The sequence below is a fragment of the Cryptomeria japonica genome, chromosome 10 (genome assembly GCF_030272615.1).
Source record: "Cryptomeria japonica chromosome 10, Sugi_1.0, whole genome shotgun sequence".
NCBI lineage: Eukaryota > Viridiplantae > Streptophyta > Pinopsida > Cupressales > Cupressaceae > Cryptomeria > Cryptomeria japonica.
In genome coordinates this window covers 499,848,383-499,860,880 of record NC_081414.1, presented here as the reverse complement: position 1 = coordinate 499,860,880, position 12,498 = coordinate 499,848,383, and positions in this window count along the sequence as shown.

Below are 12,498 nucleotides of genomic sequence, written 5' to 3'. Positions count from 1 at the left end.
CTTATTTGTCCCCTTCTTCACCTGAATCCTGTTTAAGGTATACACAACAGTACTCATTACTTCTCTCCAGAAGACATGTGGAATATACTTCTATATCATCAGATTCCTTGCACATTTTGTTTCTTCTTTCAGTAACTCCATTATGTTGAGGTGGTCTCAGTGCAAACATTTGCCTCATAATCCCCTATTCTTCACAGTAATTTATGAACTCTTGAGAGGTGAACTCTCCTCCTCTATCCGATCTCAATCATTTCAGACTCTTACTAGTTCCTCTCTCCACTCGAGCCTTGAAGACCTCGAACATGTGAAAGGCTTCAAATTTTTCTTTCAAGAATACAGCCCACATCATTCCTGAGAAATCATCTACAAACAACATGAAGTATCGGTCCCCATAGAAACTCTTAGTCCTCATAGGACCACACAAATTTGTATGCACTAGGTCCAGCACATTCTCAGATGAATAAGATTTTATGCTGAAACAAGATCCGGTCAACTTTCCTAGCTGACAATCTTTACACATAGCATTCTCAGGTTTCATAATGTCAGGCATACCTCTGACAGACTTCATTCTACTAACCTCTCCTATGCTATCAAAATTACCATGACACAATATTTTGTGCCACAACCAAATGTCTTCTACCTTTTCCATTAGGCAACTTTGTAGAGTGGTGCCTAGGTAGAAAAGATTACCTTTGGTTTGTTTACCGGTAGCAATCAGACCTCATGATTTATCACTTATTTTGTATATTCCTTCATTAAACTCCAACCAGTAACCCTTATTGTTAAGTTGTGCAACACTTCACAAACTATATTTTATCCCTTCTACCCAGTAAACATTTTTACAATTGGTTTTATCATTTAGGGTAATAAATCCCTTACCTTTTACCGCACCGGGAGCATCATTGTCGAATCTCACTAGTCCTCCATCACAGTCCTCCATGATGAGGAATTTGTTCCTGTCACCAGTCATGTGGTGAGTGCAACCATTGTTAATTACCCAGTCTCCACACTCATTTGAACTGGAATCTAGTGCCATATCACTTTCCTCTGTGCTATCTTCCTTTACCACTACAAATGCAATCCTTTCTCCTTCAAATCCTTTTGATTCTTTATCAATAACTCCTTCTGCAAGATAACACTCCTTTCTCTTCTCTTTGTATCTTCTGAAGTTATCCTTCCTATCATTGTCAGGACACTTGATGCAATATGACCTATTTTATTACATGACAAACACTTCAGGGGTAGTTTACCTCTGTACTTCCCTTTTCCTCTTGGCAGCCTTCTTGCTATTAGGGATTCAAGCTCATCTTGTTCATGTTCTTCAGATAACAAGTTGTCATGAGAATGAGAATGACCAGTTCTTGCAGTAGAACTACTTTCAGTTTCTTTTTTTCTCATTTTTGGTGCAAGTGTCATGGAAGATTTCAAGGCAGCATCAATCTTAGGCATACTGTTATCATAGTTGCTCAGTTCAAAGGCAGTCATCTTATTGATCAGGGAGTCACATGTAACATTAACTGTTCCCAAAGATCTGAGTTCTTGAATTGCAGAAACCCTTATGGCATATTGTGACAACAAGGTTCTCAATATTTTGTTGACCACATCATCTTCTTCAAGTTTTCCTCCAGCACTTTTGATGGAATTTACCACGTCCTTTTTTCTTTTGTTGTACTATTCTATATTTTCTCCTTCTTGCATCCTCATCTCATCAAATTTTCCTCTCAAACTGTCCACCTTAGCCTTTTTTACATGAGGATCTCCTCCATAGACAATCTTTGGCTTATTCCTTATCTCATAGGCTATTTTTAGATCTTGAACCTCAGCATACTCGTTATCAGATAGAGCACTAGCAATCATATCCATAGTTGCAATGTTATCTTGCTTCTCTTAGATCTTATCTGCAATGAGAACTCCTGTAGGTTCATTGTACTCTATGATTACATGATTCCAGTAATGATCTCCTAGGGTTATTAGGTAGAGATACATTCTACCACACCATAATATGTAATTCTCCTTAGAGAACTTGGGGCCCTCCTTTTGCATCATCTTGGATCTTTCCTTAAGTTGTTCAGCTATTCTGAATCTAAGGACCAAGGCTTTGATACCAATTGTTAGTCCCAACTAGTGCTGAGAGGGGGGGGGTGAATCAACACTATATCAATTATTACAAATTTAACCTTAAGTAAAACTTCTTATTCAAACTTAAAAATTATCAGTATAAGTAGTATTGATAAGAAACATGCACACAAAAATGTAACACACAAGACTACCAAGATTTATCACGTGGAAACCCAAATGGGAGAAAACCATGGTGTGAGTAGAAACTCAAAAAATCTGCACTCTTTAGGAGTACGCTCGATGAGGAGCCATCCTTGTTAGGAGATTACAAAGACACTATTAGGTGCCTCCCAGAAAAGGGATTTTCTTTAAGGCCAGTTAGAACCTTTACCCTATTATAGGTAGCCTTTTCAAAGGACTTAGGATCATCATTTAAGATGTCACCCAGTTAAGGGATTTTACAAAGGGGCTTGTTAAAGTCCACCTGGTTAAGGGATTTTACTGTTGTAGTTATTAGAAAACAATAGAGAGAATGATCAATTGTAATAGCTAATCTTAGCTTAATTAGATCCAAATGAATCTCTTCAGTTTGACCATCGGTTACACTTTCTCTGCACTCTACTGGTGCTTTGCATCACACTTTCTCTGCACTCTTTTGGTGCTCAGCATTCTTTCTCTTCTCTTCACAATATTCAAGCTCTACACACTCTCTTCACCACTCTGCTATTCACTTAGTAGTTCTACCCTCTTCTCATCTTTTTGGATCGCCTCTCCTCAGAATTGTACTTTGCAATTTTTACGATCAAACTTTTTTTGTTTTCGCCAAAAACCTTTATACAAAACTCAGTAGATTTGAAATTCAAAACTTTCAAAATCTTCCCACACACTCTTTGCGTGCTCTCCATCAATCTCACCAATGGCTCATCCTTAACTTCCTCTGCAACTCATAATTTCATCAACCTCTAGGTCGTGTTCTGTCTTTTTAATGCGAACCAAGAAATCCGCACAAATCTCACCTTAATTGATTATTAACTGTAGTAAACTTCACTTATATTTATTTAATAATATCTCACCATGACTAACTCACCTTTGGTCATTGCATCCATCTTACCAGTCACTGCTCTGATATTCCTGGAAGATATCATCCTTCAACCTATATTACTGGTTCATCGGTGTAACTCTTCACCTTTTCCACTAGTCACTGATCATCACTTAGACTGATCACCTATCTATTCAGAGTGAATGTGAGTCACCTCTTGTGACTGCATCATCATTTCATTTGCCATTTTGAAGAAATTGATCTCAATACCTATCGGGTGCTTGATTGACTAATCGACTACTCTATTTTCCCTTCAACTAGTTAGCCTTCTAACAACACGCTGCTTAAGTGTGTCAATGATGCATATTTGGGAAGCAGTGAATCCTCCACAATGTTTGCAGCCATGAGTAAACCGTTGAGGTTTACCACATCTTCTTGCCTATGATCTTGGCCTTATTCACTGATAAGTGTTGGTAATTAATGACAATACTAACTGATGAACCGGTTGTTCCAACACCATTAGTTATGCCAATAGCTTTGAATCATCTCAAACTTCTCATATCCAGGTGCACGACTGAATCTTGAATCTATAGCTTGCTCTTTTCTCATACTTTGTCTTCAAATTCAGCACTTTACTTATTCAACTAACAAAAGAGGGTCAACCACATTCTAATTTCAATCAATCTACTTCGTATTCAGTCCTTGCATCATTTAGGATTGGATCTAGTAGATTCAACCCCTCTTTTGAATGTAAAGTTTCCCCAAGTAAAAATTGAGCTTAGCGATTTTCCCCTTTCAAGTGGTGAATTGGCTAAGCTCCTAATTTTCCACTTTACAATTATAATCACCCTAAACAACGACAAGGCCCCAGGCTCGGATGGTCTTCCTATTGAGTTTTACAAATCCAATAAGGATTGTGTTAGTAATGATCTATTACAAGTGTTTGAGGAAGCAATTACTAGAGGCTCTCTTCATCATGAGATTAACCAAGGGGTGATTAAACTTCTCCCCAAAGAAGGGGATAAATCTTTCATTAGGAATTTGAGACTAATTACCTTATTAAATGTCTCCTACAAGATTCTTGCAAAGATTATGGCCCTCAGACTTGTGCAAATTCTGCCTAACATTATTAATTCCACCCAAACTAACTTTATTAAAGGTAGATACATACTAAAGAACCTCATTACTAGTTGGGAAGCCATGAGATGGGCAAAATCTACAAATCAACAGGTGACCAATGATGGGTGAAGAATGTGTCCTATAATTTTATTTGAATTTGTACCTATTTTATTACCCACTTTTACCAATTGTCCTTTGATTTACTATAGTTATTATGAAAAAATTAATAATAAACATGATTGGAAGAAATACAAATTCTTTTGCATATAACCTAATAATAAGTACTAATTTGGGTGTTTATGTGGGCAGGGGTCTCTCGGTGGCAAAAGTGCATAATGGGAAGCTTGGATATATTTGCAGATCTGCAAGAGAACCAGTTCTTGGCATCATGTTTTGTTTTGTTATTATGTTTTAAATTAGTTGTAAAGACTTTAAATTAGTGGTTCAAGTTTACTATGTTATTTCATCAAAGGGAACAACATAAGTTTTGTGCATATTTGAGTTCTTTGACTAATCAACTAGTTGTTGGAGAAAGGCCTTGCTCCCTCTGGTCATTAATTGGTTTGTCTTTTTACTTTCATGTGGATTGTGTATCAAATGCACTCAATAGATCTTTAAATGTGGTATTATTATATTATTATAGTTTTTCACTTTATTCCATGATTTATTAATTTTTGATTCTCATTCATAAATTGGTTTGGTAATTGGAACTATTCAAGAATACTTTAACAATTTCTACATGTGGAAATGATCAAGATCTGAATAAAGTTTTAGCATTTTGTTAATTGATTGCCAAAAGGAAGTCTTTGTCCTATCTCTAGCACAACACTGTTGTTGTCCCGTCGCCAGATTAACAGATCTTGTTGCCAGAATAGTATTAAGTATTTTGTATGAAATAAGTTATAAACATTTCTTTAAATTGTTGAATATAACCTTGGTTGCACAACTCGAAGTTTAATTGCATCTTTTCTTAATAAGTTTATTGAAAATATAATTGGATGTGAGTTAGGTTAAAAGGAGGAGTTTGTCTATTTACAAAGTGTGTCTCAAATAGAGCCTTAGATTAAAAAGTGTGTTATAATTTAATTCTTAGAGTAGGAAGTATGTTTTAATTTCATTAGAGTGTGTGATTGATTTAAAGAGTGTACTTTGGATAGTGTGAGTTTCAATTTAAATTATAGTTGCATTCATCCCCACTTAGTTCATGATCTTTGTCCCTTAGGTAAACAACCACAATATCCTTCACAAGTCTATAGATCCTGGACTAATAGAGTTAGGACGAAACTGAAGGAACTGGCATTCAAGTGAAACATAAGATAGAAATTGCTCATATTTAAGCCCTTAGTTTTTCCCAACATTTTTGGTGTCGTTGTCGGGGAAGTTATTTAAGGCACGAAACCATAGTGAATTAAGTTAGGACCAGTGCACCAAGGTTAAAGTTCATGCAATTGTCGACATTACCTAGGTTATTAACTTTGGTTTGTGTTGTTATAGATCATATAGATGAATGAATTGTAATAGAAATAGTTAAGATAGATTTATAAGAAAAAACATAGCAAGTAGTCTCAACAAGAAAAATCAAAATCAAGAAAAAAGCCATTGATTGAACAAGTTACCGTCGAACTTGATTTAGAGAAGTGTGTTATAGAACCCTCTATTGTTCTCACCACCTATCATATCACAAACGATCCTTGAGTTCCCTCAAGATCCATTAATTACCTTGGAATTTGCCCAGCAATTTGCTGATTTTTTTTAAACACATAGTGGGAAGCCTGAAGAAAAAGCATTCACAATTGTTTACACTCCTTGGGCATTTGAAGACAATATGGGTGACAATAATAATAACAAAAATAACAACAATGGGTGGATACTTACAAATAATAATCCTATAACTTTTGAGCTCCCTATTGTTGATCCTACAGAAGAAGCTCCAATGAAAAATATTCCTCACGGTTTTTATGGGATTGACTATGGAAGATCTTGATATGTTTTTATTTGAATTTGAAGTTTTGTGTAGCAGCTATGACTATCACAATGATGCACACAAACTCAAGTTGTTCCCAGCCACTGTGAAAGATGAAACACTCAGATGGTTTACAAGTCTTTGGCCACAATCAATCCATACCTGGGACAACATGAAGGAAAAATTTCTTGCAAAATATCAAGAGTATTTCAAGACCAAAGAAGTATGAGATGAGATCTTTCGGATGACATAATGTAAAGAAGAAACATTAGAAGACTATTTAGAGAGATTCTTGTTCAGTCTTCAACGAGCCTGACAAAATGGTTTGAACAATGATACTATTAAAATGTTATTTTTAAGGGGAATTTGAGATGGCTGCATGGAAATATTGAATCTTATGGGTGGGGTGATATTTCTAAAGCACGTTTTGATGATATTTGTGAAGCGTGCATGAATTATTCAAGGTCTACTCAATCGGTCAATGGATATACAGGAAGAAACAATTTGGTGGGAGGAGGTGCTTCAGGAGTCACTAAATAGGAACTTGGTACATTACTTGAAGACCTTAAATGATTTTACTAAATCATATGGGTAAATAGATAGATATGCTCTATACTCAAAAGAAATAGGAAGACGCTGAAAAAGTATTAGCTGTCTTTTGTCCAATTTACAGGAAGAAGCATGGTAGTGAGGAATGCCTCTATAATTGAACTAGAATCTCATCCTTAGAAGATGCTAGTAGGCATTCCATCTTACAGCCCCTTCCTATAAATATGGCAGAAGTTGAATATACTAAAGAACATGTTTACTTTATGGCCCATAGACGTCCTTGGCCACCTAGACCCATGCAACATGTAATGACTAATAATTATTCTCTAGCTAGACCAAGTCAACCTTCTTTCTTTTTAAATCAGTCAGGATGGTATTATGGTTGGCAACAACCTATGCCCTATTATCCACCATGGCCTAATCAACCTGCACCCCAACCATGGTAACAACCTTGGCAATCACAACCACAATACCCTAAGTATCCCCAACAATTTCCACCTTATCATCCACCTCCTATGGTTCATCCATATCAGCAACAAAAACAACTTCTTTCACCTCCTCCAAATAATCAGTTGCCTTGGCCTACACAACCACAAAAATCCATGTCAATGCCAACACAACCAAATCCCAATCCCAACAATAAGGCAACACAACCTGTGTATAATAACAAGGTGGTGGGATATCCTACTTATCCAATCAATGCAATGGAACTTGAAGGAGTACAACTAAGGTTAGGGAAAGCCCTTCAAGGCCCTACCATCACATAAGTAAATGATGAACCTGAGGAGGAGCCTAAAAAAAGAACCACCATTTCTTGATCAATTTCTTTCAAAACCTGTACAAAAGGAGGTACCACAAAAAGAATTTGATTTTGTAAATGAACTTCGTAATGTTAACATCAAGATTCTTTTGTTGTAGGTCATAAAGGATATCCCATTGTACAACAAGATTGTTCATGAGTTATGCACAATGAAGAAGAAGAAGAAGGAAGACCCAAAGATTGTCTAGGTTATCAGGCAACTGGTTGACCTCATGCTTGTAAACCTAAACATTCCAAAATATTCAGATCCAGGGAGTCCTGTCATCAAGGTAAGTATTGGTAAGGTCGCTATTCCCAATACACTTGTTGATTTAGGTGTTGTAATCAATGTAATGACAAATGAGACAAAGGAAAAATTATCACTTGGGGGACTTAGGTATACTCCCACAATCCTCCAGATGGCAGACCATTCATTGGTCAAGCCTGAGGGGGTTATAGAGGATGTAATTCTTTCTATTGATTTGTGGGACTATCCAACTGACTTTATGATCTTGTAGCCTAAAGTTAAGCTGAGGGGGATGCCCCTTGATCTTAGGACAACCTTGGCTAGTCATCGCCAATGCTTTCATCAACTGTCGGTCAAGTAACATGGTTATTTCTAATGGGAAACAAATAAAGAAGCTAACATTATACCCACTAGCACAACCCTTGCTAGAAACGGAAGACCCAGTTTGGGTTGATAATGACTTAGAAGAGTCACTCCCAATCTTAACAATTGATCAGGAACATAACCTTGATGAACCTACTGAGGATAATATTCTTGTCAATTCCTTTCAAATAAGTATGAATCAAATGACATTCTTCGGAACTTTGTCCTTCCTTCAAGTATGAGTATTGGTTGTCCTTTTGGGAATTTTCCTTTGGTGGGTAGTTCTCGGTCTGTTCAACACTTTTTAACATTACATCAGTTGTTACCTCACCAATGTTTATATAGCCCATTATTATCTTTAGAGAGTTCTTGTCCTTCATAGGTTCTTTCCCTTGATTCACCAGCACAATCCAAACCTATGGAAATCTTACCAGGTCGCACACTTAACATCAATCCACATTTAAGCCTTGAACAAGTCCAAGATTGTATTGTCATGCTTAGAGCTAACAACGAGGCATTTTCTTGGGAATACAAAGACATGTGTAGCATCCATCCAAACACCTGCATACACCATATCTATATAGAAGAAGTAAGTCGTCCAGTCAGACAATCTCAACGGAGACATAACCTCGCTTTGCGAGAAATAGTCAAGGAGGAATTACCAAAATTGTTAAATATTGGTTTTATATTGTTACTACTTATTAAGTTGCCATTAGTTTTATATCCAAAGTCATTCTATATACTCTAGTTGGTTACCTCTACTGAAACATTCAGTCGGTTAAAGAAGAAAGTATTCACAGAGCCCAGTATACACTGAGCTGTCTACCGAGTAACATTCCATGTCTACCAAGCAACAATAATGATACACCAAGTTGATATACACCGAGTGAAATGTGTTACTAGATTCATTGAACCTAGACACACATGTGGAAACGTGTTACAAGATCGAGAAGCATAGAACCATTATCACATTGGAAATTGCACTTAAGGATTGTGTATGATTTTGAGGTCATCTAACCAATGAAATATTTTGTATGGTTATTCATTCGATAAATCATGTTTGGAAGATTGAGGCAATGAATCAGATCACTGACATAAGAGATCTATTTATACAGCATGGATTGAGATCAGATGATATAGAAAATAGTAATAGAGAGAGAGATATAGAGGTGTATGAAGCAAGACATGTGTGATACATAAGAAAGCACTGAGTGTTATGACTGGTATAGAGACACAGAGGTCACCGAGAAGGATTTCAGAGAACAATCAAAGAGCAGAGTAAACAGAAGGGTTTACCGAGTTACTTTATGGGTTACTGAGGTATTCTATAAGCTAGGTAATCTCACTTTGAGCACATAGAATCTGCTATAAAATTTCAGATGTAAAGTTGCAGATATTTGTAATGATTTATTGTAATATTTTGAAGTTGTAAGAGAAACCTTTAATAGGGTAAAAGACTTTAACAAAGTCTATAAATTGTAAAGCCTTTAACTAGGTGCAGCATTTAGAATAAGTGTCGTAAAATCCTTTAGCAAGGTAGATCTAAAGATCTTGATACTCCTAATAGGGTAAGCTATCAAAAATAGCTGAACATGTAGCTCTAACCGAGAACTCTTTATTATTACAGTAGTGAAGTTGTGGGTGCCATCCCCACCATAGTTTTTCTCTCTAACCAAGAGTTTCTACGTAACTAAAATATATGAGTTATGGAGTGAATCATGTATGATTGTTATTTGTTTGTTTTAGCTTTATGTTATGTTGCAGCAGTTTTTGGTTTATGCATAACAGTGAAGTTATTGTTGTTAAAAGGATTTGAAGTACTGATTCACCCCTCCCCTCTCAGTACATTAGCTTTCCATATTGGGCCTAACATATATATCCTATCTCAGATAGTCAATGGGTTTCTCCTCTAGTTGTGGTCCCAAAGAAAAATGGTAAGTGGCAGATTTGTGTTGATTTTAGAGCTCTTAATAAAGCAACTAAAAAAGATCATTTCCCATTACCATTTATTGATCAAGTACTAGATACTCTTGTAGGAAAACACTTCTCTTTCTTGGATGGATTTAGTGGATACAACCAAATTCGCATAGCACCAAAGAATCAGAACAAAAATACCTTCATGTGTCCTTGGGGTACCTTCGCTTATAATGTTCTACCTTTCGGGATGTGCAATGCCCCCGCTACTTTCCAAAGAGAAGTGTTAAGTATTTTTGCTGACCTTGTTAATGATTGTGTTGAAGTTTATATGGATGATTTTACTATGCATGGTAATAGTTATGAAGAGGAAAAAACAAACTTGGAAAAGGTGCTTAAGAGATGTATAGACACTAAATTGTCTTTAAGACATGAAAAATGCCACATTCTTATGACAAAAGGAATCATGTTGTGACATTATATATCTTCTCAAGGTATTCAAGTGGATCCTAAAAAGATCTAGATTATCCAAAACTTTCCCACACCATCTAGCCAAAAGGATGTTCATAGTTTTCTTGGTCATGTTGGGTATTACCGAAGGTTTATCCAAAATTTGAGCAAGCTTGCCTCCCCCTTATTTGCTTTACTCCCTAATTATGTTACCTTGTCATGGACACCTGAATGTCAAGAAGCCTTTAAGACTATCAAAATAAAACTTGTGACCACACCTATCCTTAGAGGTACAAATTGGGCATTACCTTTTCATATCCATACCAATGCCTTCCTTAGAGGTACAAGTTGGGAGTTGTGCTCAGACAACAAGAAGATAATCTCTTCTATTCTATCTACTACATCAACAAGAACTTCATTGGTGCTGAGGTAAACTACACAATAATCAAAAAAGTTTTTAGCTATTGTATATGCAATTAATAAATTATGTCATTACGTTACTGGTTATAAGATGTTTGTTCATATAGATCATTTTGCAATTTGTTTCTTAATGAATAAACCTGTAGTAACTAGTTGAGTTATTAGATGGTTTCTTTTATTACAAGAATTTGATGTAACTATACTTAATAAGCCTAGTCAAGAAAATGTGGTTGTAGATTTTTTATCCAAGTTACAGCAACTAGATAAAGAATGAACTCCAATTGATGACACCTTTCTAGATGAACACCTCTTTGCTATCTCAACAAAAATCCCATGGTTCACTGATATTGTCAATTACCTGGTCACATGCAAGTTCCCACCCCACTTCTCTCCATAGGAACATCGAAAGTTGGTTGGCCTTAGTGGACAGTGCACTTGGATCAATGGTTTTCTCTTTCACACTAGCATTGACAATATCATGCGGCGTTGTGTACCCAAATACGATGTCTTTGATATACTTTGTGCATGTCACATAGAACCATGTGAAGGACACTTTACTGCTCAGTGGACTGTACAGAAGATTCTCATTGCTGGATACTATTGGCCTACAATTCACAAGGATTGTAAGCATTATTTTCATTATTGTGATAAGATTCAGTGTATGGGCCTCCCCACATGCTCTAATAAAATGCCATTGCACCCATAGTTATCCATAGAAACCTTTGAAAAATGGGGTCTTGACTTTGTGGGCCCAACCAATCCGCCATCTAGGAACAAGGAATACATCCTTGTTTGTATAGACTATGTCACTAAGTGGGTTGAGGTGGTTGATCTGAAGAATGCAAGAGACACAAAAGTGGTTGACTTTCTATACTGAGAGATTTTCACCAGATTTGGGGTACCACAAGAGATAACTACAGACCAAGGGCCACAATTTATAGTTGAGCTCATTTTTGTATTAGTCAAGGAGTATGAGATTCGCCACCGTAAGTCTACCCCTTATCATCCTCAAGTGAATGGATAGGTAGAAGTCACTAATAGAGAGATCAAGAACATCCTTGCCAAGACAATTGCTCTCCATAAGCGTGATTGGGCTGCATAACTTCTTGAAGCAGTGTGGGCCTATCGCACAACGTGGAAGACCACCACCAGTCTGACACCTTATGAGCTCATCTATGGTAAGAGGGCAGCCCTTCCTATTGAATTCGAGATCAAGACTCTTCGTACTACACTACAATTGGGAATGAGTCTCTCAAATGCCCAGAAAGAATGTATTGGTCAACTCCACTCTTTGGATGAGTTACGCTAGGAAGAACTCTTTCACATTAAGGTTGTTTAGAAACAGCATGCTTTATGGCATGATCGTCACATTCAAAATAGGTCATTCAAACCTGGTGGTTGGGCACTCTTGTACGACTCTCACTTCCAAAACTTCAAGAGGAAGTTTCACACACGTTGGTTGGGCCCTTATGAGATCGAGAAGGTCTATGATAATGGTGATGTTCATCTCTGTACAATGGACTCTGAAAGGAGAGCTCTCCTTGTCAATGGTCACCACCTCAAGTTGTACAAAAAGC